Source organism: Theropithecus gelada, chromosome 14 (assembly GCF_003255815.1).
Source record: "Theropithecus gelada isolate Dixy chromosome 14, Tgel_1.0, whole genome shotgun sequence".
In the NCBI taxonomy this organism is placed as follows: domain Eukaryota; kingdom Metazoa; phylum Chordata; class Mammalia; order Primates; family Cercopithecidae; genus Theropithecus; species Theropithecus gelada.
The window spans coordinates 23,520,406-23,545,576 of record NC_037682.1 but is presented as its reverse complement, the minus strand read 5'-3'; positions in this window follow the sequence as shown (position 1 = coordinate 23,545,576).

The window sequence follows — 25,171 nt, the reverse complement described above, 5'->3', positions numbered from 1 at the left end:
CTGCTCAGACGTACGTGGAGTCCTGGGAGCCTTGGATCCTTGGGCATCCCTGAGTTAGCAGCTGCAGCTCTGACAATGGGGGAGGTCAAGCTCCTTCACAAGATCCCAGGAAAGGGGCTGAATCCAGAAGCCTGAGCTGTGATAAAATGCAGGCCTCACCTCCACTGTATCTCACAGGATAAGGCCCACTGGCCTGGGGCGCTGGCGTGGCCACACCAGCCCTGTCTGGGCTCTGGGGCTGGTAGCCGGTCTGCACTTCCCTAGCAGGTAGCGGGGTTGCAGCTCCCAGAGGGAGCGGCCGGCCACAATTTTGCTGCTTTGCTGCTCTAGCTTCTGTTGCCCTCAGGTTCTGGACCGTATGTGGTGATTAGGGAGTGGGGAGGATCTCCAGTACAATGCTGTGGCCTCAAGGAGAAACAGCCAGACTATTTTCCACATGGGTCCCTGTTCCTGATTCTCCTCACTTGGTGGAACCTCCCAACCTGGGACTTCACCACAACTTCTGTGCCCCCATCTGAACACTTAGAGGCAGATCTGCATTTCTCAAAGGAGGGAAAACCAAAAGCAGCCCACAGCCCCCCCAACATTGCAGCTGCAGCGGTACCACCCTAAGCACCCTCAGACTGTGGAAGGAACAAAGAGCCTGGTCACTACAGCTCCAGCACACCACATTCATCATATGGTAAGGAGCCCAGTCTCTCTTCCCTTTGAGCTCTCCACTCCCCACTCTTCACCAGGCAAGGCTCCCTGGCTCAGGACCACAGAACAGCTGACCACCCTCAGCTGAGCCTATCCACTGGTAGTGGCTCTGTGTTTCCCTGGAGACGGGCTCTCAGAGCAGCTGAGAGTCCCTCTGCCACTGCTGTTCTTGTTCTAGGGAAAAAACAAAGAGGCTAAGGGTTTCACCCTTGCTTTCAGCACACCACAGTCACCATACAGAGAAGAGCCCAGTCTCTCCTCCCTGTAAGCCCTAATGAAGCGGAGCCCTCAGCTCAGGCCAGCAGCACAAACACCCTCCCCACTGGCTGAACATCCCTAGTAGCAGCAGCTCCACGTTTCTCTGAGCTACCACTGCCAGAGGCAATCAAGAGCTCCTCTGCCACTGCCACCGCCACTGCAGTGATACTGCGCTTGCCACCTTCTGAATAAAGAAGGAACTCAGACCATGAGTGCTTTAGCCGGACCTCCAGCAAGCTGCAGTTGCCCTGAGGAGAGGAGGCTAGTCTCTCTCCTCTATGACTCCCTAAACCCTCCTGCTCTCTACAAGGCAGGGCTCCCCCAACTTGAGCCCACAGCACAGCCGCCCCACCCCAGGCAGATTGCACTGATTGATAGCAGCCCTGCATCTCTCTAGAGTGGAGTCCCAAGTGACAAGTGAAAGGCCCTCTGCCACAAACATTCCCGAGGTACCTTCCTCTGCTGCATCCAAGCTGGGGAAGGAATATAAAGCCTGAGCTCACCCCAGAGCTGTGCTGTGCAGCCTGGGACTGCCAAGATGAGATATGCAGCCAACACTCGAGTGGGAGAAGAGCCCACACTTTCAGAGAACTGAGAAAAAGCACAGCTGCAATTGTAAGGACGTACAGAGGAGCCACATGCCTGAGCAAGAGCTTATATAGGGGCCATTATTCTTAAGTGCCATCTACTGGATTTAAGCCTAAACTTCAACATCAAAAATACTTTGCTAATATAGCCCCCTGTGAAACCAAAGATAATAATTCAGCTACGGATAAAGACCTTGAAGAAAGCCTCGACCCTCTGAAAACATCCAGAAGTCTACTGACTTTATTCAATTACACTGCAGTTAAAGGAACATCAGCCCATACAGATGAGAAAGAATCAGTGCAAGAACTCTGGCAACTCAAAAGCCCAGAGTGTCTTCTTTACTGCAAATGAATAGTCTCCCAGCTTTGGTTCTTAACCAAGCTGAAATGAATGAAATGACAGAAATAGCACAGAATATGGACTGGGAAAAAAGATCATCAAGATTCAGAACAAAGCTGAAACCTGATTCAAGGAATCTAAGAAGTTACATTAAGACAATACTAGAACTGATAGACAAAATGGCCATTATAAGAAAGAACCAAACTGATCTGAGAGAGTTGAAAAATAATCTACAAGAATTGCATAAAACAATTGCAGTATTAACAGCAGAGTAGAACAAACTGAGGAAAAACACATCAGAGCCTGGTACTGGTTCTCCAGACTAACTCAAGACAAAACTAAAGAAAGATGAATAAAAAAGAATGAACAAAACCTCCAAGAAATATGGAATTATGTAAAGGCACCAAATTTATGCCTCACTGGTATCCCCGAAAGAGATGGGGAGAAAGCAAGCAACTTGCAAAACATATTTCAGGATATTGTTCATGAAAACTTCCCCAAGCTTGCTAGAAAGGCCAACATTCAAATTCTGGAAATGTAAAGAATCTCTATGAGACACTAAACAAGAAGAGAATCCCCAACACACATAATCATCGGCTTCTCCAAGGTTGAACTTACAGAAAAAATTGTTAAAGGCAGTTAGAGAGAAGAGGCAGGATACCTACAAAGGGAGCCCCATGAGGAGAACAGCCAGAAGAGATTATGGCCTATAGTCAGCATTCTTAAGAAAAAGAATTTCCAACAAAGAGTTTCATATCCAGCCAAACTAAGATTCATAAGTGAAGGAAAAATAAGATCCTTTTGAGAAGAAGCAATGCTCTGGGAACTCATTAAAACCAGACCCATCTTACACAAGGTCCTGAAAAGAGCATTAAATATGGAAAGAAAAGACCATTACCAGCCACCACAAAAACATACTTAAGCACACAGACCATTGACTCTTGAAAGAAACAACACAAACAAGTGTGCATAATGGCCAGCTAATACCAGGATGACAGGATCAAATCCACACATACTGATACGAACCTTAAATGTAAATGCACTAGCCCCAGTTAAAAGGCATGGAGTGGCAAGCTGGATAAACAATCAGAACCCAACAGTATGCTGTCTTCAGGAGGCCCATCTCACATGCAAAGATACCCATAGGCTCAAAATAAAGGGATCTACAAAGGTGTACTAAGCAAATGGAAACAAAAAAAGCATGGATTGTCATTCTCATTTAATAAAGAAATAGACTTTCAACCAACAGAAATCAAAGAAGACAAAGAAAAACATTACATAATGGTAAATGGTTCAATTCAACAAGAAGACCTGGCTATCTTACATATATACACACCCAACATAAGAGTATCCAAATTCATAAAGCAAGTTTTTAGAGATGTAAAATGAGACTTAGATTTCTACACGGTAATAGTGGAATATTTCAATATCCCATTGACAGTATTAGACAGATCATAAAGGCAGAAAAGAAACAAAGATATTCAGGACCTGAACTCAACACTTGACCAAATGAACCTAACAGACATTTACAGAGCTCTTCACCCAAAAACAAAAGAATATACATTTTTTCTGATCACCACATGGCGTATATTCTAAAACCAAACACAATTTGACATAAAACAATTCTCAGCAAATTCAACAGAACTTAAATGATACCAACCACACTCTCAGACCAAAGCACAATAAAAATGGAAATTAATACCAAGAAAATTACTCAAAACCATACAATTTCATGGAAATTAAATAACCTCCTCCTGAATGACTTTTCAGTAAACAATTAAGGCAGAAATCAAGAAACTCTTTGAAACTAATGAGAACAAAGATACAACATATCAGAATATCTGGGACATAGCTAAGGTGGTGTTATGAGGCAAGCTTATAGCACTAAACTCCCACATCAAAAGGTTACAAAGATTTAAAATTAACTTCCTAAATTCAGAAGTAGAGGAACTACAGAAACAAAAGCAAACCAACTCTACAGCTAGCAAAAGACAAGAAATAACCAAAATCAGAGCTGAACTGAAGGAAATTGAGATGCCAAATACCACACAAAACATCAATGTTTCCAGGACTTAGTTCTTTGAAAAAAGTAATAACATATGTAGAGCACTAGCTAGACTAATAAAGAAAAATAGAGGGAAGATCCAAAACCACCATCAGAAATGACAAAAGGGAAGTTACCAATGACCCCAGAGAAAGAAACAAACAAACCCCAAAGAACACTATGAACACCTCTATGCATAAGAGCTAGAACATCTAGAGAAAATGGTTAAACTCCTGGATACATACAACCTCCCAAGACCAATCCAGGCATAAACTGAATTGCCAAAAAGAACAATAATGACTTCCAAAGTTGAATCAGTAACAGAAAGCCTACAACTAAAAAAAAAAATCCCAGGACCAGATATATATATGTACAACCACATTCTACCACATGTATCCATGTATCAAGAAGAGCTGGTACCATCCCTACTGAAATTATTGCAAAAAATTATGGAGGGGGAACATCTCCTTGAATTATTCTGTGAGGCTAGCCTCATCCTGATGCCAAAACCTGGCATAAATACAACAAAAAAGGGAAACTTCAGGTCAGTATCCTTGATGAGAATAGATGCAAAACTCCTCAACAAAATGCTAGCAAAATAAATTCAGCAGCACATGAAAAAGCTAATCCACCAAAATCAAGTAGGCTTTATACTTAGCATGCAAGGTTGGTGCAATATACATAAATCAAAAAATGTGATCCACCACATAAGCAAAATAAAAAGCAAAAACAACATGTTCCTTTCAAGAGATGCAGAAAAGGCTTTCAATAAACTTCAACATCCTTCTATGTTAAAGACTCTCAACAAACTAGGCATTGAAGGAACATACCTCAAAATAATAAGAGCCATCTATGACAAACCCACAGCCAACATCATACTGAATGGGCAAAAGCTGTAAGCATTCCCCTCAAAAACCAGAACAAGATAAAGATGCCCTCTGTCACCACTCCTGTTCAATACCGTATTAGAAAGTCCTGACCAGAGCAATCAGGCAAGAGAAAGAAACACAAGGCATCAGGCTGGGAACGGTGACTCACGCCTGTAATACCAGCGCTTTGGGAGGCTGTGGTGGGCAGATCACTTGAGGTCAGGAGTTTGAGACCAGCCTCGCCAACATGGCGAAACCCTGTCTCTATTGAAAATACAAAACTTAGCCGGGTGTGATGGTACATGTCTGTGGTCTCCAGCTACTCAAGAGGCTGGGGAGGGAGAATTGCTTGTACCTGGGAGGCGCAGGTTGCACGCCAGTGCACTCTAGCCTGGGTGATGGAGCAAGACTCCATCTCAAAAACAAAAACAAAAAAAACAAAATACAAGGCATCCAAACAGGAAGAAAGTCAAACTATCCCTGTTTGCAGATTATATGGAAACATACCTAGAAAACCCCATAGTCTCTGCTCAAAAGTTCCTTGTTTTGATAAACAACTTCAGCAAAGTTTCAAGAACTTTGCTTGATTTAATAAACAACTTCAGCAAAGTTTCAAGAGCTTCAGGAACAGATAACCAAATACCACATGTTCTCACTTATAAGTCGAAGCTGAATAATGAAAACACATGGACTCAAAGAAGGGAACAACAGACGCCCTGGGCATACTTTAGGGTGGAGGGTGGGAAGAGGGAGAGAAACAAAAACTACACATCAGATACTATGTCTGTTACCTGGGCAATGAAACAACCTGTACACAAAACCCCCATTGACCCACAGTTTACCTGTATAACAAACCTGCATATGTACTCCTGAACTTAAAATAAAAATTGAAAATTGAAAGAGGAATCAGATATTAAACAACCAAAAAATGATGAATATGCATTGCAGTCATGAAAGCTAAAGAAAAAGTTTTAAGAAAAATAAAATGGTCAATGGTGTCAAGTGCTGCAGAGGCCAAGTGTGCAAGAACTGAGTTGATGCTTTTGAATTGTCCTAATAGAAAGTTATTAAAAACTTTTTATTTATTTATTTATTTTTTTTGAGACGGAGTCTCACTCTGTTGCCCAGGCTGGAGTGCAGTGGCGCTATCTCGGCTCACTGCAAGCTCTGTCTCCTGGGTTCACACCATTCATCTGCCTCAGCCTCCCGAATAACTGGGACTACAGGCGCCCCCCACCATGCCCGGCTAATTTTTTGTGTTTTTATTAGAGACGGGGTTTCACCATGTTAGCCAGGATGGTCTCGATCTCCTGACTTCGTGATCCGCCCACCCGGGCTTCCCAAAGTGCTGGGATTGCAGGTGTGAGCCACCATATTAAAATCTTTTATGAAGATTGTTTCTGCAGAGTGTTGGGATCAGAAGCTGGATGTTGTGGGTAAGAAATGAGTGCAACCAATGGAAGTATCATAAGTAGTAAATACATATTCTTCCTATTAATGAAATTCTAGAATGGTCAGATACAAAATTTCATTTTCATCAACCACAGGCCATTGGCGCTATTTCCCAGAGGTGATTACTCTGCTCAGACTCTCTTGTGGGAAGAATCATTAACGGTGATGAACCTCAAATGCCTTAAATATTAGTAATTCGTGCCACTGTATTGTACACTGATCAACTATACTTTGTGAGTTCTTATTTGATTCTAGTTGTATCTTCAAATTTGAAGCTTTCAGACATCTTGATAACAGCTCGTTCTCTCTGTAATAATACAAAACAAGAAAGAGGATTGCATGTCACATAGGGATACTTGGGAACTGCAAGGAACATGAAACTGGCCGCCCTTTTCTAAACCAGTATCATACATTTCAAAATTTTTTATTTCCTTTATTTTATGAGGTAAGGTCTCACTCTTGTCACCCAGGCTGGAGTGCAGTGGTGTAATCATAGCTCACTGTAATCTTTAATTCCTGGGCTCAAACGATTCCCCCATCTCAGTCTCCCAAGTAGCTAGGACTACAGGCTGCACCACCAAGTCTGGCTGTTTTTAAAATTTTTGTAGAGATGGAATCTCTGTGTTGTCCAGGATGGTCTTCAACACTTGGCCTCGAGTAATCCACCCAGTTCAGTCTCCCAAAGCTCTGGCATTTTGTCTTTCAATTGACAAGTAAAAATTGTATATGTTTATTGTGTTGATAAAAACATGATGTTTATGTAAATTTTGTGTAATGGCTAAATCAAGCTAATGAACATTTGTATTACTTCATATACTTATTGTTCTTTTGTGCATGGAAAGGACACTTAAAATCCACTCTGTTGGCAATTGTCAAGTATACAATATATTGTTATTAACTATAGTTAATATAATAATAATATAAATAATATATATAAATAATATATAATAATAATATACTATATTATATATATAATATAGTAATTTGCTCTTCATACCTGTAAGACTGAATTTCCTCATACATAAAAGGAGATAATTGTAGGTACTCCTTCTCAGGTTTATTGGATGGCTAAATGAGACTGTGGATTTAAGGCACTTACATCATGCTTTGACACACTGTTATTGGTTATACTGACAAACAGTGGTCATGTTCTAGTGATGTTTATGGTAATCGTCATTACTGTTAGTCTTTAGCTGCAATTGAAAGTCAAAGCTTGGCTCTTATGCTGTCTTGCACTTTTGAAAGTTGTTTAGTCATCCTTTGCCTAAATTTCTTTACCAGCATAATAATAAATAGGGTTTATATGAAGTTTAAACACTTATTAATAAAAGATACTAGGCTAATTGGTTATCCATATGGAGAAAATGCTACTTGACCTACATAGCAAACCATATACAGATAGTAACTGCTCCGTGTTTGCCACTTTCGCTATAAAGAACAATATCATTTCCTTCCAAATACTCACTCCCTATAGCTATCTCTTGATATCTCTGAAACCCTTTTACTTCTAATCCTCTTCAATCCACCATCCTCTTTTCCTTAGAGAATTACAGTAGCCTTTAACTAGTCTTCCTGTATTTACATTTTAATATGAAATAAAAAATTAAATTATAAAATGTCACATACACACAGAAAATATGCAAATGTACACCATGCCATAGCATCATAAATACAATACTTCCACAGCCAACACTCAGGTTAAGAAATCAAGCATTGCCAATATTTCTTTTCATTATTATTATTATACTTTAAGTTCTAGGGTACATGTGCACAACGTGCAGGTTTGTTACATATGTATACATTTGCTATGTTGGTGTGTTGCACCCATTAACTCGTCATTTACATTAGGTATTTCTCGTAATGCTATCTTCCCCCCCTCCCCCCACCTCACAACAGGCCTCAATAACAGACAAACAGAGACAGCCAAATCATGAGTGAACTCCCATTCAAAATTACTTCAAAGATAATAAAATACCTAGGAATCCAACTTACAAGGGATGTGAAGGACCTGTTCCAGGAGAACTACAAACCACTGCTCAATGAAATAAAAGAGGACACAAACAAATGGAAGAACATTCCATGCTCATGGATAGGAAGAATCAATATTGTGAAAATGGCCATACTGCCCAAGGTAATTTATAGATTCAGTGCCATCCCCATCAAGCTACAAATGACTTTCCTCACAGAATTGGAAAAAACTACATTAAAGTTCATATGGAACCAAAAAAGACCCTGCACTGCCAAGACAATCCTAAGCAAAAAGAACAAAACTTCAGGCATCATGCTACCTGACTTCAAACTATACTACAAGGCTACAGTAACTAAAACAGTATGGTACTGGTACCAAAACAGATATATAGACCAATGAAACAGAACAGAGGCCTCAGAAATAATACCATACATCTACAACCATCTGATCTTTGACATACCTGGCAAAAACAAGAAATGGGGAAAGAATTCCCTATTTAATAAATGGTGCTGGGAAAACTGGCTAGCCATATGTAGAAAGCTGAAACTGGATCCCTTCCTTACACCTTATACAAAAATTAATTCAAGATGGATTAAAGACTTAAATGTTAGACCTAAAACATAAAAACCCTAGAAGAAAACCTAGGCAATACCATTCAGGACCTAGGCATGGGCAAGGACTTCATGACTAAAACACCAAAAGCAATGACAACAAAGGCCAAAATTGACCAATGGGATCTAATTAAACTAAAGAGCTTCTGTATAGCAAAAGAAACTACCATCAGAGTGAACAGGCAACCTACATAATGGGAGAAAATTTTTGCAATCTACCCATATGACAAAGGGCTAATATCCAGAATCTACAAAGAACTTAAACAAATTTACAAGAAAAAAAATCAAACAACCCCATCAAAAAGTGGGCAAAGCATTGCCAGCGTTTCATAGCTACATCCTACTAAGCCACTTCCCACTCCCAGGATAGCTCCTTGGTATCCTGCTAACCATCACTACTTTAACTGACATCTAATGTAATCAGCCTCTTGCTTTGTTTCATTATTTTAGCACATGTATGTATATCCTTTAAGACCATATGTTTGTTCTTCATCTTTGAACTCATATTAAATAAATTATTGAATAGGAATTATTTCATGTTTGGATTTTTGTGAACATTATGTTTGTGAAATCCATCTATATTGTCATGTAAGGCATAGAGTTTATTCACTTTAGTTACTGTCTAGAACTCAATTGTATGAACATATCACAGTGTATTTATCTGTTAAATTTTTGATGAACGTTTGGATTAGTTCTAGTTTAGGACTACTATAAAAGATGCTAAAATAATGTTTGAACTTATCCTTTGGAGCCCACATACTAACTAACTTTTTTTTTGGTTATATACATTGATAAGGAGTTGCAGGTTATAAATAATTTGTAATGTACTAGATAATATCAAACTCTTTACAAATTATTTGTACTAATTTACAGTTCCCTCAGTAATATATGAGAATTTCCATTTTATTTAAATCTTTTTCAATACCTGGTGTTATAAGACTTTCAAAAAATTAGCTATCCTCGTGGGCATAGACTGGTATTTTGTTGTGATTTTAATTTGCATTTTCTTTATGACTAATGTGATTGAGGGGATTTATGTATTTGGAACACATTTGAAAATGCTTTTTTGACAAATGCCTGTTTAAGGAAATTAACCATGATTCTACTAAATTTTCTTGCTTTGTGTTAGTGCTTAGTAGGTTTGTGCATCACACAAAGTTACAAGGCTTTGGATGCTTAAAGTGTTGCAAATACTTCTCTGTAGTTTGAATTTTTACTGTCTTAATGGTGACTTGCTGATAAACGTACTTAAATGTAAACTAAATTAATTTATCAACCTTTTTCTTTATGATTAATGCTTTCTGTTTCCCAATAAAAAAAGTCCCTACCCTAACGTCATTATAATGTCTCTATTATAATTTATTTACAGTTTTGTCTTTCACTTTAGTTCTATAATCTACTTAGAATTGTGTTTGTAAATGGTGTATGGTTGTACTTCATTGTTTTCCATAGCACTATTTATTGAAAGGGCCATATTATCCCTATTGTTTTGCGTTGCAAATTTCATAAATTTGTTGTATATGAAATGTCCTTATGTAGTTGGTTATTTTGGAGGACTTTCTATCCTGTGCCATTTGCTTATTTATCCAGCCTTACACTAATATCATGATTTTTATAAACTGTAACTTTATAGTAAATATTAATATTTGGTAAAGCAAATAATCCCAGTATGATCAACTTCTTTAGAAGTGTCTTAGCTATTATGGATGTTTTGAAGTTCCATATATATTAGTTTACTATGTGCTGTAAAATATTACTATAAACTTAGTGGCTTAAAGCAATACACACATATATTTTCTTATAGCTCTGGAGCCAGAAGTCCAAAATCATTCGTGTTGGGCCAAAATCTACCTTTCTGAAGGCTCATATTTCCTCCAGAGGCTCTAGGAAAGAAACAGTTTCATGCTTTTTCCAACATCTGAAGTTGCATTTCCTGCATTCAAACAGAGTGGCCATATCATTCCAGTCTACTTCTAAGATCACATTGTCTTCTTGTCTTCACTGTAAAATCTCCCCCGACTCCCATTTGTAAGGATAATTGCGATTAGATTTACACCCAGCTAAATAATCCAAGCTAATTTTCCCACTCCAAAATCCTTAATTTGATTGTTTCTGCAAAAAATGTTTTTCCATACAAGGTAACATTTACAGGTTCCAAGGGATTAGGACCACGATATCTTTGGGCACCATTATTCAGCCTATTATACCACATATCAGATCATAATCATTCTCCTTTCTTTCTTTTCCATTGACATACTTTTTTTGCTTTATGTTTCAGTTATATATATGTGTGTATATATATAAAACAAAGAATGTATATATAGGTACATACATAGTTTTTTCAAGATATATACACATGTATATAAACATGTATACATATACATGTATGTGTACATATTGCATTTCATAATTTAATTTTTTGGGGTATATATATGTGTGTGTATATATATACATATATACACATATACATATATATAAAAAACAAAGAATTATAACCAGAACATATTAAAAGTTACTACAGCACAACAATAAGACAAACACACCGATACAAATTTTTGTATGGATTCTATTTTTTTGTATAGTATCATATTTCTTCTACCTGAAAAACTTTTTGAACATTTTTGCTGTTCAAATCTACTGAAAATAAATTAGTTTATATTGGTCAAAACACACTATATTCATACTTTGAAAGACATTTTACTGAGTACATAATTCTGGGTTGATAGTTTTATTTTTCTTGAAGAACTTTTAAGATAAGATGTAGTATCATCTTATATATCTTCTGAGTAAAAGTTTTTTTGTAATAGTTATCCTTATTCCTCAGGATGTAATGTGACTTTTTTCTTTGGCTTTTTTTTCTCTAAAGATTATCTTACTTATCTTGATTTCCAGTATTTTAAATGTAACATGTTTAGATGTACTTACTTTTAGTTCTTGCTATTTTTTTCGGATTCTGTTTTTCTGAACTTTTTGGATGATGACATAATGTCTTTTATAATCTTTGGAAATGTATCAGTCATTATCTCTTTAATTTTTTTTCTTCCATATACCCTCTCTTCTTCTGAAATTCTAATTACAAATGTTATATTATTTGCTGTTGTCTCACAATTTTGAATGAACTCACCTTTTCTTCTCTACTCTTTTCTCTTTGTGTTTCAATTTTGGTAAGTGCTGTTGACATTTCAAGTTAACCAGTTCTTTCTTCAACCTTATGAAGTTTACTAATTGGCTCACTATAGTTATCCAGGACTATTTATGCTGAGAATTCAAGGTTGGCTCAGGATTTGGAACTGAATTAGTATGGTTTGTCATACCAATGGACTAAGGAATAAATGAAACACCATGTTCTTAATAGACTCAAAAAATCCTTTGAAAAAGAAAATATCAATCCATATTAGCACCTAAGAATAAAAGAGAACTCCTTAACCTGAAGTGAGCACTTTCTTAAGAAACTTCAGTTAACCTCATACCTATTGGTGAAAGCTGAATGTTTTCCCCTTATTGCTGGTAACAAAGCAAGATGTTTGTTCTCACCACCTCTATTCAATACTATACAGGAGGTCCCAGCTAGTCAAAAAGGAAAGAAAAAATATAAAGTCTATAGTTTGAAAAGAGGAAAATAAAATAGTCTGTATTTGCAGATCACAAAATTATCTACATAGTAAATCCCAAGGACTCTACAAAGAAAGTTACTTGTCTTACAAAGTTGCAGAGCACAAAGCTAATAAACACCTACAATTGTATTCTTATAGAGTAAATTGAATTAAAAATACCAATTAAAATAACAGTAAGGAAAACCTAAAAATATTAGGGAAAAATGTACAAAATCTGCAAAATTTTATTGCTGAAAACTGCAAAACACCAATGAAATAAATAAAAAAGACCTGAATAATGGAAAGCTGTACTGACTTGGAGGATTCAATCTGGTTTAGATGTTAACACTTTCTGAACTTATCTACATACTAATTACACTCCAAATAAAATATTACAGCAGAATTTGTTTGTAGAAACTGACAATGTTATTCTAACTTTTATAGGGGAAGACATAGAGTCAGGAATTGCCTAAATAATTTTTAAAAAGAACAAAGTTGGAGGACTACCTGACTTAAGACTTACCACAAAAAGAAAACCCAACAGTAATCAAGATAATATGTCATTGGTGAAAGTTTAGACTCATTGACCAATAAAACAGAATAAATAACCCAGAAAATGTACATATATACATCCATACATGTATTCATTACTAAATGGCTGAGATATTCATTTGATTTTGATAAAGGTGCAGAGGCCATTTAATTAAAGAAAGATAATCTTTCCAACTAGTGGTACTGTAACAAGGGGCTCCAAATATGTATACCTTATCTCATACCATTTAAAAAAGAACTCAAAATGGGTCATAGACTCAAATACAAAAGTCAAACTGTAAAATTTCTAGAACAATGCATAACAAAGTTTGCACAATTGAATTGGGTAACTGTTTATCAGATAGGACATCAGAAACATGATTAATAAAAAAAACTAAAGTGAACTTTATTGAAATTGAAATCGGCTGGGAAAATACTTTAGCAATGAAAAAGAATGCCACAGACTAGGAGGAAATAGTTGCAAAGCACATATATGATAAAAATCTTATATGCTGGAAATATAAAAAAAACTCTTTAAACCCAAATGTAACCTTAAAACTCAGCAAAAAGCAAATGACCTATTATAAAATGTGAAAAAATGTGAATACTTTATCAAAACAAGATGTTTAGAAGGCAAATATTTACATGAAAAAATGCTTAACATCACTAGTCATTAGAAAAATGCAAATTAAAAACCACGTCAGATACAAATACACATATACTATAATTGATGAATACTTGCAAAATGACATACCAGAAGGAGCAACTATAACTCTTGCACACTTCGGTGAACATGTAAACTGGTATAGCTACTTTGAAAAACAATTTTGAAGTGTTTAATGAAGTTAAACATACCCAACAACAACAGAAATCTCACTTCTAAATATTTACCCCAACAACCCAGAAATCTCACTTCTAAATATTTACCCCAAGACAAATCAAAATGTGTATTCACAGAATCACCTATATATGAATGTTATAATGACTTTATATATGATGTTTTAAATGAACTATCTCAAATATTCTTCCACAGGTAAGTGGATAAAAGTGGTATGTTGTAACGGGACAACACAGCAAAAGTTGCAGTCTAGGCGTTAGAAGTAGAACATCACACCCAAATGGTAGAAGCCTGTGGCCAGAAAAGAACTTAGAGGCAACTCTTCTGTCTAGCAGATGTGGCTCCCCACTTTTACACTACTTCCTTTAAATGGACCATTCAGACATTACCCACACACTTATTCCTCTATAAATATACACAATGAGTTGTCTCTCTCTCTCTCTTCCTTTCTCTGCTTGACTATTCATTCCTGCTTTTGTGACCTGAAGACAGAAGATCGTTCTCACAAATTAGCCTTATTTTCTATTGTGATGATGTATTGATTTGATCTTTCCATCTGAAGAACCAAAGGATTACTGAGACTGGGTTTTCTCCACGATGCCTGGAGGACACAAGTGTGTGCTCCCAGCACCAGAGCCGTGGCCAGACAGTCATGAATTGGACAGACAAAAAAAGGATGCCATGAGGGGCATACTGTAAACACTCATGCCCAGCTGCCCTTCATTTCATGTTAGGGCAGAGTTGCTAGCTGCTCTGGGACTGGATTCCCAATTTAGCTGGGGGATCTTGAGGCTTATTATACACACAATGGAATACAATGGAACAATAAAAAGGAATGAGTTACTGATACATACTCAACACGATGGATGAATCTAAAGTGTATTATGCCAAACGAAAGAAGCCAGAATCAAAAGGTTTCATATCATACCATTTCATTCATATGACATTCTGAAAAGGCAAATATAGGTTCAGAAAACAGATGACTTGCTTCTAGGTTCTGTGAATAGAAAAAGCACTTGATATAAAAGGCATGAAGGAATTATTTGGGGAGAGGAAACTGTTACATATTTTGATATAGTGATGATTATTCCATGAATATATGCTTTTTCAAAACTTATAGAATTATATATTTTAATAATAAATTATTTTGTATTAAAACATATATAATTTATAATACCATCTAAAACATGGAATTCTGATAAGTTTAAAATAAAATGTAAAAGACATACACACTTAAAGTTAGAACATATTGCTGAGAAGAATTAAAGATGAGCTATAGTAAAAAGAGACATGCATTCATGTTCATGGATTTTAAGAGTCAATAATATTAAAATGTTGATGTTTCTCAAATTGCTCTGCAGAGTTAATTCAATAGCAATCAATACTATTGTAATTTTTAAAAAGTATAGCCTAAGTTCATTCAAAAGTTTATATAGAAATTCAGAAGGATCTGGAATAGATGAAAATTTCAAAATTGGGAAACTTATACTGCTTGAATTTGTAGTAGTTACAATAGTACAGCTTTAGCATAAAGGTAGCTGTAAAGATAAATGATGTTAAATAGAGTTCCAAAATATACATTCATTTGGTCAAATTTTTGACAAATATGCCAGTATAAACTCAATGGTAAAGTATTGTCTTCTTAACAAATAGTGTTTAAAACAATATCTAGAAAAAAAGTATTCACAACCTTTGCTTCATAATATTAACAAAAATTAAGCCAAGATGGAAACAAATCTTAGTATAAATTATATAACTACAAAATTGCTTAAAGAAAATGTAGGAAAAAAGTGTGAGTGTCCTTGAGGTAAGCAACAATGTCTTAGATAAGATAAAAGCAGTATTGGTAAATTGGGCTTTATCAAAATCTGTTGTTCTTCAAAATACAACTTTATGAAACTGAAAGGCATTCTATAGACTGGAGAGAAAATATTTTTAATCCATTTATCTAACAGTGAGTTTTATTCAAAATATTTAAAGAACTCCTACCACTATAGTAAGGTGACAAAACTGAATTAAAATGAAAAAAAGCACAAATAAGAAACACAAAAGACCAGTTAACACAAGTAAAAATGCTAACCAATTATTAGTCATTAGATAAATCCATGTTAAACCCACAATTAGATACACCATATACTTCCACTGAAATGGCTAAAATTGAAAAAGACTGACAATACCAATTATTAGGAAGGATGTTGAACAACTGGAGGAATTATCATTCGTAACTAGTAGGAAAGAAAATAATTCATGTACTAACCCACAATCCAGTAACTCTACTCTCAAATATATGAGAAATAAAAACATATGCTCACAAAACAAATTATATCCAAATACTTATAGAAGTTTTACCCATAATAGATCTAAATTAGAAAGAAAGCCTAATGTCTACCAAGAGGTGAATAAATAAATGATAATATACCAGGTAATAATATTTATATTTTTTTTAAAAAATGAATACATGTGGCAACATGAATGTTACTCAAAAAAGTGATTCTGAGGACAATATAAAAGATTACGTACGGAATAATTCCACACATGAAATTCTAGAATAGGCGAAACTAGTCTATAGTGGGGGAGAATTCCACCACTATAGTCATCTTAGGCCAGGATGTAGTGGATAGACTACAAAGATTATAAGAAAAGTGTGGGAGGGTGATAGAAATGTTCCGTATATTGTTTTTGGAAGTGGCTACAGTGTGTCAGCACTTTGAATCAATGAGTTTTTGTTTCCATAAATTATATTTTGAAATTGTTAAAATGTTCAGTTATTTCCTCAGGATAATTGGTATATTTCACCTCTTCACAATTACCATAGGTGTGCCTGCTGCTGTTTCATTGTTGACCAAAGAGGTCAACAATGCATACATTAAATTACCAAAGAGGTCAACAATGAAAGGTGCTCATCCATTCTGAGCACCTTAAATAAAGTGCTATTTTTGAAATGCAAATTGAACATTGTCCCCTCCATACTTAGAGCACTTCAAAGGCTTCCCAATGCATTTGGGATTAACCATTAAATCCCTTACCTGGTCAATAGACCCTGTGTGTTCAGACTCAGACCTACATCTTGAGCTTCACATTGGCATCTCTTTATCTTAGCCATTTGGTACTTCCCATTGTTTGGATATACCTTACTCACTCTCCTCAGGAGGGCCTTCTGTTTGTCTGCCTGGAATTCTCTTGATCACCAACTTCACCTGCCTTTGGTTGGTTACCTCTTATTCTTCAGCTTACTATGTCAGATCAATTACACTTCTAGAAAGTCTTCCATTTCCTCTTGGATTGGGTCGACTACCTGTATTTCACACTTTCATGGGACCATGTGATAAAAGTGCAAATCCTACCACGTCAGTGGGTTGACATTAAAAAAGAAACATGACACTCTGCTAGGCTTTGAATCACTGAACTGGACAGTCTCCCCAAAGTCCTTTTAGTTCTAAAATGCTATGATTGCATACATTGAATTACTCATACTTGATTTTGGTGAGAGATCTAGAAGGAAAGAAACCAAACTTCAAAAGAATTACTACGACTCCTTAATATATCTCCACTAGTGCAAGTATCATATGCAATATTTATTTGTTTCTTTTTGTCATCATTCTTATATTTCAGAGCAATAATGTCATCTGGAACCTGTGAAGTGTTTGTGCTAGTGACTTTGTATCAAAAGGAACCAACACAATTGAATTAAGGTTAAAAATTCCCTTTTCCTCACGTTATTTTCTTGAAGTAATAAAGTAGTCTTGGTTTGGAGCTTGCTATTATATGTACCCAACAAATATTTGCTGTCCCGGAATATTGAAGATGTTAATGCACTAATTATATCTTTCATTTTCCCTATTTATAAAATAGGAAAATATTACCTATACTATTAGCTGTATATTACCTATACTGTTACTTATATTATGTTACTAAAATATTGTCTACTATTATTAGAAAAATGTTAATTACCTGACACAAAGGCAGTCAATAAACTGTGATTATGAAAGAATCTAACAGTAGAGAAAAAAGGTATATTTTTGTTTTTATTGTTGGAAGCCTGTTCCCATCTGCTATCCAATCATTACGTGCTAGGCACTTTAATCAGTGTGCTTCAGGCTGCCCTGCCTGCCCAAGTGCATGACTATTTAAAATGGAGACATCTGTCAGGTGCAGTGGCTCACGCCTGTAATCCCAGCACTTTGGGAGGCCAAGGCGGGTGGATCACCTAAGGTCAGGAGTTCAAGACCAGCCTGACCAACATGGTGAAACCCCATTTCTACTAAAAACACAAAAATTAGCCAGGCATGGTCGCGTGGGCCTGTAATGTCAGCTACTTAGGAGGCTGAGGCAGGAGAATCACTTGAACCCAGAAGGTGGAGGTTGCAGTGAGCCAAGATAGTGCCATTGCACTCCAGCCTGGTCAACAAGAGCAAAAAACTCCATTATATATAATATATATACACACATATAAGTATACACACATAAAAATATGTATATACACACATACATATAAATATGTGTGTGTGTGTGTGTGTGTATATATATTTATAATGGAGACACCTACCTTTGTAGGAGTCAGAGGTTGTCACAGCTGGGGGACTGGAGAATAGGCCTAGGCAAAACTAAATAGTTACTAAGTTGGGGCTAGAACTCAGCCAGGTTAATACTATATTAATTACATTTTTTTCTTTTAGTGATTAAAAGAATTCCATGTGTGTTTCTGTTTCTCATTTCACAAATAGACTTACATCCATTCTACATTTATGATCTAACCATATCTCAAATCATTTTCGTTTTAGGATGAAAAGTCCAGAATTATTTACATTTCCTCCTGGGTCAGTGAAATGTCGAAAGTCCATTACAAATTGTCAAACTTTGGAACAATTATTTCATTTAAAAATGATTTTCATTTATTACCATTAACAAATGTTCTTTTGGTTACCCAACTTATACTGGTTCAGTTTTGAGTGATGCATTTTTACAATCAGCTCTCAATCTGTAAACTATAAGTAATAAATGGAGATCAGGTTTTCTTCTCCATATAAAAGAGAACAAAATTATGCATTCATTCTTCTTTACCCTGAAAAAGAAATTAAGGTAAGGATTGAAGTAAAAATGTCAATTTGAGACTGATTTATTCAGGAGAAGATTGGAGGATGGTAGAGGGGAGAGAGGGAGAAGGAGAGAGAGAAAAACGAAGAGGCAGAAACAGAGAAGGTACTTTTATTTCATGAGTGGGAATGATAAACCCATCTTTTAGTGGCATTATATTAATTTTTTTACAGTGCATACACTCTATATTGATTAGTGAATCATCAGCCCCTACTTTTAGATCCACCTGAAATTCTTGCATTTTGCTAATATATTATAGTCCTTTGTTATCTGTGAATTCCTGTAAATCCATTCCTCAGGAGAAACTGACAAGTAACCTTCATAGGTATATTATAAGATCATCCTACCCAGGCAGAACAAATACCCTAACAAGTGATTTTAGCTTCCCTACTAACTTTGTTTTTGTTTGTTTGTTTGTTTTGTATACTGATGCCCAATGTAAAATAAAAATGTTAGATTTGGCTGCAATTTTGGAACTTTAAAAGCAAACCTAAGCATTTCACTTTTCCAGATAAGATGGACAGTGATAATTACTATAATCAATACATCAAAATGATTGCTAAGCATTAAAAAAAGTCACTGATCTGGAAGTGTTAGAGAAAATAACTTTCCAAAGTGTGTGAACTGATCCAAGAGAATAAACTACATACAAGCAGAAATAATTCAAACCTTCATCATTCTTACCTAGCCAAACTGAACTTCTGATAGCAGGCTTAGACATCAACAATTCATGTATTTTCCCCCAAACCACTTTGTTTTATACATTTCTAACACAGAGATAAATTGTAAGTGTAGCAAACTACATACTCACACTGTCTAACAATTGCTAAGATCCTCTCTCTGTCCCTTTGGGTATGTATGTCTTTCTCTTTTTCTCTTTTTTATACACACATATTTTTGAAAGAAAATGTAATTATCATGACATTTCATGCTTCATATCTTCTGATTTCTAATAGTAAGAAATGTTATTACATAATCACAAAAATGGTGCCATCATTAAGAAAGCTCCCAAACACTTGTTGATCTCTAGTTGATAACATCTAATCTCTAGTTGATACCTAGATTTTTTGCCAATTGTCCAACAAGTGTTTTCCATGGTCTACTTTCTTATTTTCATTGTTTTAACCCAGGAAAATAACACAATAGGTCACATGTTATGTTTTGACCATTTTGTCTCTTTCATGTCCTTAGACTAGCTTTCCGTCACCCCTCCCTTTTTCAAGAGTCCACGTCAGCTGAAATAAAGAATGTCTGACATTCACAGCTGCTCTGACTTTTTTTTTAGGATTGCATGTATTTTGCCCTTCTATCCTCTCTCTCTCTCTCTCTCTCTTTCTCTCTCTGTGTGTATGTATATATATATATATATATATAGGTCTAAGGACTAAATGAGTTTTAAGATCAATACTTTTGGGGAGAGTACTTGCCTCACAAGTGATATTAGGAAACTTACATGAAAGTACAACAGAAGACAAATATTGTTACAAGATGTCAAGTTTTAATTGCAATATGTTAATATTTATCATTTGGTCCAGGGGTCCATTGATTAGTATTATATTGTTGCTTAACAATATTGCCAAAAATTTAGTAGATTTAAACAGCACTCACTTATTATCTCCCATTTCCTCTGAATCAAGAGTCCAAACATGGTTAGCTTGGTCCTCACCTTCAGAGTTTCACATGGGGAAATCAAGACAGACTGTGGTCTCATTTGAAAGTCATTTGGGAAAGGAGCCACTTTCAAGCCCATGTGGTTATTTGCAGCATTGAGCTTTTTTGGGCTTCCAGATTTAAGGCCTCTGTGTCTTGGCCTAGTGACTGGACATAGCTCTCGATTACTTACCACGTGACCTTTAATAGGTCAGTTCAAACCATGGAAACTGTGGCCTCAAAGCCAGCAAGGGAAAGAGTTGCTCGTACAACAGATATTACAATGCCATATAACCTAGTAAAATACATATAGTAGTGTGCATCCTGTTACTTATGCCATATTCTGTTTGTTAAGAAGCAAGCTAATAGTTCTGTCCACACTCAAGTGGACATTACACAAGGACATGAGCACCAAGAATCAAGGATCATGGGAATCACCTTAGAATCTGTCCATCACAAGGTAACACCAATCCTTCTCCCATGTAAAGGTAAACTTTCCATGGTGCTTTGACACCATGTGAATAATGTAATAATTTTAAAAAATCATTAATATTGAATTAATGTTAAATTTGAATTGGAAATGTTATTGAGTCCTGAATTTTGTAGATACATTATCTAAAGTAGAATTTTGTAGAAATATTATCTATATAGGTGCTCCTCAACTTGCAGTGGGGTTATGGCCTGATAAACCCATCATAAGTTGAACATGCATTTAATACACTTATTAGATATGGGTCCTAAATTTATCTTCAAAGAATCAATATGTCAGTTTGTTCAATTATTTGCCTTCTACTTTTAAACTTAACTTCCTCGTAAAGCAACCGTTTTCGATTACCTGCTCCACCCTGACTCATTCCAATTACCTGCTCATTCTCCACCCTGAGTCATTCCGATTTCCTGCTCTGCCATAACCATTTTTCCCACCAAACCACTCACCCTGTCACTCTCTTTAAATTAGCCAGTCGGAATTAGTTTAGCCTGTACTGTCTAACCCTAGCCAATAGGGGAACGACACAGCAGCAGGGACCACGTGTGTCAGGGATAAGAACCCCTTCCCCTCCTTTGTCCAAGTGTGCACTCACCATTATTCCATCTGTCAGGGCACACCCTTCTATACAAGTACATTGCCTTGCTGAGAATTAAAAAGAAAATTTTATATTCAAGTGCTATTTCTTTTGTGGCACTGAAACTTTATTTATAACACACTTAACCTACTGAAAATCATAATTTAGCCTAGCCTACCTTAAATGTGCTCAGAACACTTACATGAGCCCATAATTAGACAGCATCATCTAGCACAAAGCCTATTTTATGATGAAGTGTTGACTGTTTTATGTAATTTATTAAATACTGTACTGAAAGTTAAAAACAGAATGGTTGTGTAGGTACTCAAAATACAGTTTCTACTGAATATGTATTGCTTTAACACCATCACAAATTCAGTGATAATCGGTTTGTGTGTTTGTGGTGTGTGTGTGTTTGTGTGTATTTGCAATCTGACCTACTAGATATTCCCAATTCAAACTTAACATTACAGAGCTTTTAAAAACATCCTTTGGGCCAAGCGTGGTGGCTCACACCTGTAATCCCAGCATTTTGGGAGGCTGAGGCACGTGGATCACGGGGTCATCAGGAGTTCGAGACCAGCCTGGCCAACATGGTGAAACCCCGTCTCTATGAAAAATACAAAAAATTAGCCAGGCATGGTGGTGTGCACCTGTAGTCCCAGCTACTTGGGAGGCTGAGGCAGGAGAATTGCTTGAACCCGGGATGCAGAGGTTGCAGTGAGCTGAGATTGTGCCACTGCACTCCAGCCTGGAAAAAGAGTGAGACTTCATCTAAAAAAAAAAAAAAAAAACAACTTTTGTTATTATTTTATGTTTTATATTCCTTCCACTATTCTTAATGATATAAAAATATTAAATTTCCTCAATTCTACCACATAAGTAAAAAACTCAAAATACAAAATAAAAGTTGCAATTGGCAATAATCCTAGTAAGTAAAATCTAAATTCTGTTTAGTCTTTTTTTTTTTTTTGCCCTTAGGAAATATCTTATTAAGGATATATAGTCAGAGTCTTGTGTTTCACAGGTTCTACAATGATTGCTGCCTTTATGTATTTGTGTTGTCATTGTGTGTTTATATGTTGCTGTTTGGATTCCACATTAACGTTTATTATATTTTCTTTAAAATTTTATATTTATGTTTTGATTATGTGAAATATTTACATGTTTCAAAGGTCAACATTACTTTAAAATCCAATCCAAAGAATTCTAGTCTTAGCTCTTTCCTGTCCGTTTTACTCACACCCATCCCTATATAAAGTTATTTTCATTTATTGCTTTATTGTTTATTATGCCAAAATAGATATATGCATATATTTTCTATTTTTATTTTCTGTCTTTTCATTCATAAAAGTCACATATTATTGTTCTGAAGCTTTTTTATTTTATTTTTTTACTGTATAATATATCCTGAGATTATCTCAATATACTTCATAGAGATTTTCCTTACTGTTTGAAGATTGTGTGGTATTGCATTGTGAGGATACTATAGTTTATTTAATGGGCAGTTTAGTCTTGCTCATGAAACCTTGTCCTTTGGAGTGGTGCTGAACTAGTTAACTTCTGTGTATGTCATTTCCTACTTGGGTAGGTGTATATTCAGGTGACAAAATAGGTTGATGTCCTCAGGAAATATGAGATAAAGATTCATATGCAAAAAGTTTACTAATGATTGTTCTCATTAGTAAACTTTAGTAAAAATTAGTAAGTAAAAATTAGTAAAATTGAGTAAAATTAGTAATTTTAGTAAAAATTAGTAAATGATTTCCTCACTCATGAGGAAAAAGAAAACAGGATTGAGCAAAGGGACAAGTCAGGTTCTGATGCAGTAAAGGAAGGCTGCAGCCAATGCTATAAGGAGCTCTGGAGCTGGGATGGCCCTTCAGAGTTGTCACAAGTTAAGGTGAGGACTCTAGGCCTTCACGCCACTGTAGTAATCAGTAATTGCATACAAGATGTACTGCAAAGGGGGACTTTGGGGCTAGTCAACCTTCTTCATCTGAAAACCACAAGTTTTTAGCAGCAATCTAATCAGCAGTTGGGTGACTACATCAATCCTAAAAAAGAGATTGATTTAGCACAGCACAGAATATATAATAGTTTACCCCTTATGTCAGTTTAATATATTTCCATGGTATCAAAAGTTCTGGTGGCCTTCTTTTGCTAGAAAAAATGCAAGAAAGTGGTAGATTAGTAGGATGAACTGCAGCTCCCACTGCCATAACTGGTGTTGCAGCCACGGCTAATTATTACCTTCATCTATTACTATCCACTCTAGAAACCCCTTCCCTTTAATTAGCCGCATCTCGGTGGCTCACCTTGTGGTGTGGACAAAATCCTCATTCCTCAGTAGTCTCTACCCCTGGTTCCCATGTATTTTAAAGCATCAGCCATTAAACTTATCCTTGTATCATCAACATTAGGCAAAAGAGAACTAAGACATATCCAAGTTAATAACTTGAATTTCAAACATATTGGCCCCTCTCTCCATGTAACAACAGCTTTTCCTCCTCCTAAAGATGCGGAGGACTGTGACTTATATTCCTTCCAGGTGATCCCTTGGCAGAAGAAGCCCCTGGTGCTTGAGTAAGTCTTAGACTAAAGTGAAATGTGATTCCCTGGTGGACACATTTCCCTTTTGAAAACCTTATCTTCTAACTGCAAAGAACACAAAGTTGAGGGGTATGAACCACACATTTATCAAGTAGATCACTGAAAACAATGGAAAGCGTAGACCTTCTTGGCTCTACCTACTGCTTCCCAGACCTATGTATTTTACCCGTTGGAGACACAATGTCATCTAGTGAATGTGGATATAAGGTGTGTGTGATGTCCTAGAAGATGATGCCCCATCCTCACAGGGTATTGTCTGCAAGTTGGTGCCTCAGCTGTGCCTTCAACAGGTTGGTTCTATTGCTCTATTAGGCCAGCAGTTTCTGGGTGGTTTGATATATAAAAGAACAAGTGGATTCCACAAGCATATCTATAATTTAACACCGCCCTTGCTATAAAGTCGGTCCCTTGGTTCTATGTGACATTACACTGGAGCTTCTGTTGATACATAAAACATTCCATATGCCTTAGATAGTGGCTCTGGCTGAGACTTCGAAGGCGGGAAAGGAAAACATGTGGGCTGATTCCAGTCTCGCCAAAATGTGGTATGACTGACTCCCAAACCCATGCTCTTAGCCTCTATACCATTCTGTCTTTATTTTTTCACAGTTCAAATATAAGCAGAAGATCTAAGAATATACTGAAACAAATGAGGTAGAGCTGAGGCCGTGAGTAATATATAGCAAAATGAGGATCTCACTCCAATTCTAAATAAAAAGGGGGAAGTAGGAAGACATCAGCACTCAAGTCATTCCTACACACTCCTATGACTAAGCACACGTAAGGTGGCTTGAGTGCTCAGTGTGTGCCAGTCACTATTCTAAGTACTAGACTTTGGTTAACTCTTTTAACTTGTTCATACCATGAACATCGGGGCTATCCAACTTTGTTAATGAAGACACTGAAACACAGAGAAATAAAGTCACTTAACCAATTTATTTATTTATTGTAGCTACTTG